Below are 7019 nucleotides of genomic sequence, written 5' to 3'. Positions count from 1 at the left end.
GGGCTCGATCCCAGGACCCTGAGATCATGACCTGAGCCAAAGGCAGATACTTAACTGACTGAGCCACCCAGGATGAGCCCCGATTAGTCTTAATATTATAATTTTAGGCAAAGTTTTCTTTACTTCTGTTGAAAAATAAAAGTATGTCTACGAAAATGTCTATTACACAATATTTCAACCTCAGCCAAGACACATTCATATCCTAAGCAAACAGGTATTTCTTGCTTAATGGGTTATTTTCACCCTACTGAAAACCTCTGAAGGTCATCCCCTCTTCTTTAGCTATACTCCCTGGCTTGGTGACTCACTCATTCTAATGGACTTAAATACAATCCATTTACCACCGATTCTCAAATGTCTATCTCCAGCCCAGACCTCTTTTCTGAACTCCAGACTCATATCTCCAAATGCCTATTGAATGTCTCTACCTGGATGGCTAATGGACATTGCAAACTCAACATGTTTGAAACTGAGCTAATCTTTCCCCGTCTACAAAATCAACTCTACAGAGTTCTCTTTATCTCATTTGATAGTAATTCCATTCTTCTGATTGCTCAGGTCAAAACTCCTGGAGTCATCCTTGACTCCTATCTCTTTCTCACAACCCACATGTAATCCACAACAAAATCCTCTTGGCTCTACCTTTAAAAATGTAAGAATCCAACAGCTTCCTGCAACCTTCAACACCCACTCACTCACCCCACCCACCCACCACACACACACTATTCCCAATACCTTTAGCAAGAATAAATGTAAATTAGATCATGTCATTCTTTAGACAAACCTACAAAGATTCTCCGTTTTATTAAAATAAAATATAAAACCTTCACAGTGGTCTACAAGCCCAGCATTATATGTCTTCCCATTACCCTTCTGACCCTCTCTACTCTCTTTCTCTTACTCTAGTCCACCTACTCTGGCTACTTTGCTCCTCCTCAAAAGCAAGTAGCTTCCACCCAGGACCTTGGCTCTAGCTATGCAGAATGCCTGGAATGTTCTTCTCCTCCTGAGTGATTCCTTTATTGCTCTCAAGACTGTTCAAATTTGACCTTTCCAAGTATGTCTACCTTGCCTACCCCACTTTTTATAATAATTGACACCATCTCCTCAAACTGAGAACTCTTGATCTCTCCTGCATGTTTTATTTCTTTTTTCCATAGCACATTTCATCTTCCATCTCATTAGGTAACTTACTAGTGATTAGGTTTATTGTCATCTCCTGCTAAACTAGAAGCTCCACAAAAATAGGGATATTTGTTTTGCTCATTGGTGCATCCTTCACAGCTGGAAGCAGTATCTGGGCCATACTAGCTATTTTATCTTTGTTGAAGGAAGATAACTATCCCTGGGAATTTAATGCTAAACCCAAGTACAGTGTAAAAATATTTTTCATTATTCATGATTTACTGAAAATGTTACAAAGAATTTGGCCTTATGTTATGACATAGATGTTCATGAATTTTTTGCCTTTGTAATAACATTTATTTAAAAAATCTTCTCCATCTATCCTGGCATTCATCTGCATGGTCACATTTGTTTTGTCATAGAGCTGCACAAGAGTTTCATCCCACATGCAACCTCAGCGGTCAACTTTGAAAGACATAGCTGAACTAGACTGTATCATAAGGCTTAAAATTCTTGTATTTGCCAAGGAACCTCACAACTTTTTATATATCCTCACTTAAAATTCATCTGATTTCTCTTCAGCCTGTGTACTAGGACAGCTATAACAAATTACCATAAATGTGGTGGCTTAAAAACCAGGAATTTATTATCTCATAGTTCTCTAGAAGTTTTAAGTTAGAGTGCTGTGAGGACCACACTCCCATCGAGGGCTCCAGGGGAGAATCCTTCATTGCTTCCTCCAGCTTCTGGTGGCTCCTGGAGTCCCTTGGCTTGTGGCTGTGTCACTCCAATCTCTGCCTCTGTCTTCACGTGGCCTTCCTCTGTGTGTGTATCTGTGTCTACCTCTTCTTCTCTTTTCTCTACAAATACAGCAAATATTGGATTTAGAGTCTACCCTAAATCCAAAATGATTTCATCTTGAGATCCTTAACAAATCACATCTACAAAGACTCTATTTCCAAATTAAGATCCCCTGGGGCTCCAGGTGGACATGAATTTGGGGGGAAACTATCCCACTGTAGTGTATAAAATCCACATGGTAAAATTTTTAAAATCACTTATATTATTCATCATGATTTGTGCCTCTTGAATGTTCAATTTTTAAATTTTGCCGTCTTTGAGTTGTGTTTTTGTTTTGCTTTGCTTTGCTTTCTTTTTGTAAGATACACTAAGCACACAACTTACAACCTTCCTTTAGAATAGTCCTCAAAGGTATGGAAACAATGACAAATAAATATTTTTGTTCTAAGTAGTTGAGAGCAAATGCATTTCTCTCAAATGTTCTATTGCACAGAAAGATAAGGGATCAGAGTCAAGAAAACAGAAAAAAAAAAAAAAACACATAAAATTGCAGTTAGAATGTTTGTATAATTGGACTCTGTCCAGGTTACCTTGACCCATGTACTGCATGGCAACTTCCTGGCCCTACAAGTTAAGCATTAGTGGAGTCCTTCCCCCTACCTTGACCAATAACAGGAACATTTTCAATACCGTGAAGAAAACCACAGAGGTGTATAAACAGAGGATGTTTCACTGATGGTGTGGCTGCAGCTGAGTGACAAACAGAAACCTCCCACAGACTGAGCCAATAGCAGACCATGGCAGAAAAAGGGAGTAAGAAACTCACTAGCAGATTCTCAAAACCCTTTCATTTTCAGAAAGTTGAGCACTCCAGCTAGGGATGGGCTTTTTAAATACACGAATAGTTAGAATAGATCCATTGTACATTTCATAGGTTTGTTAATGATGATGTCACAGATACGTAACATTTTCTTGTGTATACTACTCCTATATAAATTATAAAGCAGTTGCTTCCTATAGTTGAAGATCTAGGAATGAACATTTCATTCAATCAATATATGAAAACATACATCAGAAGAATTCTGTTTGGATAACAAGTTCAATGTCTTATTAGATACACTCAGGTAACAAGAAATAGAATAAAGAAATACATAATATGCTCTTCACTGTTGTTTTGATCCAAGAAGTTTGGCTTCTAGTACATCTGCTAGAAAAGCATAAAATAAATATAGCTTAAGCAAATTGTTGAGTTATTTAAAAGGAACATCTAGAAGTTAGCATGTCTATATATTGCCTTACCCACACTTTTCATAACCACTCAAATAATTGAGAGCTGAGATGACCCTGAACCCTATCTCTTCTTCTACAGCTAATTATTTTAGTGCTTTAAATTGATTAATCTGAGTCTAAAGCATTACAAGGTTGTCTTCTCAAATTGACAGTGTTTTTCTTCTAAAATATATTTGCATTACTGGGTTTTAATAGAAAATTATAGAAAATGAGACAGCAGTAAGCACAGTAAAGTTATTTAGTTAGTCCTTCCAGAAAAGTTGCCAATTTAGAGAAAGAATCCCTTCAACGAGTAACCACAGGACTATGTTTTCATGTATAGAACAATAAAATAATCCATTGCTTAAAAAAGAAGCAGGGAAATCAGAAATTAATGCTCTTGTTTCCAGAAGAATGCCAACAAAACTACAGAAATAATGATAGAAGGAGAATATCATCATTTTGGAAACACTGTTAGCAATGATTAATTCAGACAAGATTTGTTGATTTGTGTTAAAACTCACTGCATGAAAATCTGGTAACAAGACATTCTAATCTCAACGAATCACTCCCAGGATTACTTATTAATTACAAAAGGGAACAAGTACATTTACAAAGGACAAATCTGACAGACAGCACCTTAACCAAGAGATCAACCATGCTGTCCATAATAGGAGAAACTGAGATTGCATGCTTCTTGATGTGATGCTTTGTGAAGAACACACATCACTTTGTTGTTCTCCAGTGACCTTAAATATTTGACTTGAACCTGATAATGAAGAAGAAACTATACAACCAAGAGTTGAGAGGCATTCTGCAAAACATCTGACATCAATTCTTCAAAAATAGCAATGTAACAAGAAGACAAAATAAATTAATGGCTAGGAAACTGTTCTGGAGTACAGGCGACTAAATAGATATGACCACTGAATGCAACCCATGATCCTTGATAAGATTCTGGATCGGGGAACCAAAACATTATAAATTGCCTTACTGGAGGCGTGAAAATATTATAAATTAAATATCTTCTGTTTTGGGAAGAAGTGAGGAATTCTGAGAATGGAATGTATAATGAGTAATGGTGCTGTATCGGAGTAAAGCTTCCTGAGTGAAAATTTTTTTTAATTTTTTTTTAAGATTTTATTTATTTATTTGAGAAAGAGAGAATGAGAGACAGAGAGCATGAGAGGGAGCAGGGTCAGAGGGAGAAGGAGACTCCCTGCTGAGCAGGGAGCCCGATGTGGGGCTCGATCCCAGGACTCCAGGATCATGACCTGAGCCGAAGGCAGCCGCTTAACCACCTGAGCCACCCAGGCGCCCCTGAGTTACATTTTTATATTGTATTTCTGCAGGAAGTTGTCTTTTTTTTTTAAGAGATAAGAGGATGGTACATTTAGAAGTGAAGATAAAACAATTGTGGGAAAATGTTAATAATTAGAGAATTATAGTAAATAGTATTTAGGTATTCATCGCACAGTTCTTGCAATTTTACTGTAAGTTTGTGCTTTTTATTTCTTATTCTTTTAAAGATTTCTTTATTAATTTAAGAGAGAGAGAGAGAGAGGAGGAGAAGGGACAGAGGGAGAGTGAGAAAGAATCCAAGCAGACTCACCCTGGAGCGAGGCGCCCTACGGGCGGCTTGACATGGGGCTCCATCTCTTAAGCTTGAGATCACGACCTGAGCAGAAACTAAGAGTGGGACGCCTAACCAACTGAGCCACCCACCACCCCAGTTTGCACTTTTAAAAATAAAAGTTTGGAAAAAAATTACACTAATTTTCTTATGTTAATGGGTGTCATGAGAAAAGTACAAGGCTGGGACAAACTTTCTATTCATTCACAAATATTTACTGACTGCCTCCTACCTGCCAGACATTTTTCCAGAGTTAATAGATCAGCAAACCAAACAGGCCAAGAACCCTGCTTTTGTGGAACTTCTATTCTCTTACCTCATGTCTGAGCTTACTCCTCTGTTATATGGGTGAGGGTGGGGACGGCAATAGGGTTAGAGTTGGTGATGTCTATTGTAAGGTCCCTTTCTACACCAATGCTGTCATTTTAGATGCATGAATTTATTTGTGTTGAATAGATGTGATATGGTGGCTAATTTTTTCCACTTAGTGTTTTAGAAAAAAGTTATAGTGCATTGAATACAAAAGCATTCACCGACAATGCTTACACACAGGGTGTAACAAAAACTAGCAGTATCACTTCTGCTTTTTGTATTATTACAAACCAAAGCAAGATATCATCAAAGTATTTATTGAAAACATGCTAAGCTGTGGGTTCACTTTAGTTTTTCTTTCAAATTATTAAGAAAAAAATATCTATTTCCAGTAAAAGAAAAAGTATTCTTTACCTTCTCTTCCTTTGCAGATCCCGTACACTTTTTCAAATCTGTCTAAATATAAACAGAAAAAAAACGCATCACTATTAATGGTTATGCGTTATCCTAAACAAAATGTAATTTTGTTTTAATTCAAAGCTAAATTTAAAAGTAGTAGCCAAAGATGACTTTTTAAAATACCTTTAGATACATGCCAGTTCAATAGGATCAACATTTTTATGAAAAACACATGAATTTTTTTGAAAAATAGAGTAAGTAGGAAATATTTGAAAAAGACACATTTGTGTGTCTATATAATTGATACTGGGCCAGAAAATACTTCTCTAGACACTGCATAAAATTCGTAATGTGTTTTATGTTCTGGATTCAAATTCGGGGTCAGATGAGAATTTTTTTTCCCCCTCCTCTCCATTCTCTTTTATTTCACCTTTTGCATTTATCAGTAATGATGAGTGACTTTTCTGCAGTTGACGCTACTTTTGCTATGACAATTTGAAACTCTTTAGATCCTCACTGCATTTGGTTTGCCATTTAATGACCCACCTTTGTGTGTGTGTATGTTGTGGGGTGGTGTCGAAAGGGATCTGAAAATCTGTCTTTTACCAAATGCACTCACTATGCAAATCAGCTGCAAGCCCAAAAAGTAGGAGGAAGGAACATGGGGGTGTCTGTACTTTTAATGAGATCTTTCAGAGAGTTAAGGAAGTTCAGGTGAGGAATAAAAAATAAGGGATACTGTGGAAAGGATACTCGGCTTCTATGTCAATCAAACAGGGAAGAACGGGGCAAAGGAGTGGGAGATTTTCTCGCTAGACAGAGAGGATGGGAATTTAAGTTTACTAAAAGTTGCTAATAGAGTGGGGGAGACCGTGAAGTAATTGTAAGCTGAAGAGAGAAGCAGCAAAAAAGCAGCAGTGAAAAGTTCATCTTAAAGTGGAGGAGAGATGAGGATCAGCACACTGATGATGAGTGCAAGCAGGGGTAAATACTTTCATCATTTTTAAATGTCCCAGAAGAGAGGGATGAGTTTGAGCAAATACAAAAAAAGAAGATGCTTTCTTTTCTTTTTTTCTTTATTAAGTAAAAGATAAGCAAAAAAAATGGAGAGATCTTGCCTGTTCGCCTTCCTTTCTGTTGCACTCTTTTTCTCTCTCTCTAATGCACAAAACCATTGTGGGGAAATAACTAAAGGTGTGGGCACCAAGAAAGAGGAAATGAAGTGGGAGTGAAAACATGAAGAAACCTTAAGAAAATTGCTAGTTATTTCCTAGACTTGGTTAAACTATGAAGCAAATGAAATATAGCTTTGGAAGACTGTTTTTCTCTTGATTTTTCTTCCCTCACCCCCGCCCCCCTCACAGGAACCCCTCTCCCCTCCCTCTTTATTATTGTTCTCCACCTGGACTGTTTTTTCTGGACTAGGCCCCCTTCCTACCAGTCTGTTCCCTCCTTGAATCAGCTAATGACTCTACCCTTG

The sequence above is a fragment of the Phoca vitulina genome, unplaced genomic scaffold (assembly GCF_004348235.1).
Source record: "Phoca vitulina isolate PV1807 unplaced genomic scaffold, GSC_HSeal_1.0 scaffold14, whole genome shotgun sequence".
In the NCBI taxonomy this organism is placed as follows: domain Eukaryota; kingdom Metazoa; phylum Chordata; class Mammalia; order Carnivora; family Phocidae; genus Phoca; species Phoca vitulina.
The sequence above is the reverse complement of the archived record's forward strand: the minus strand, read 5'-3'. Positions refer to the sequence as shown.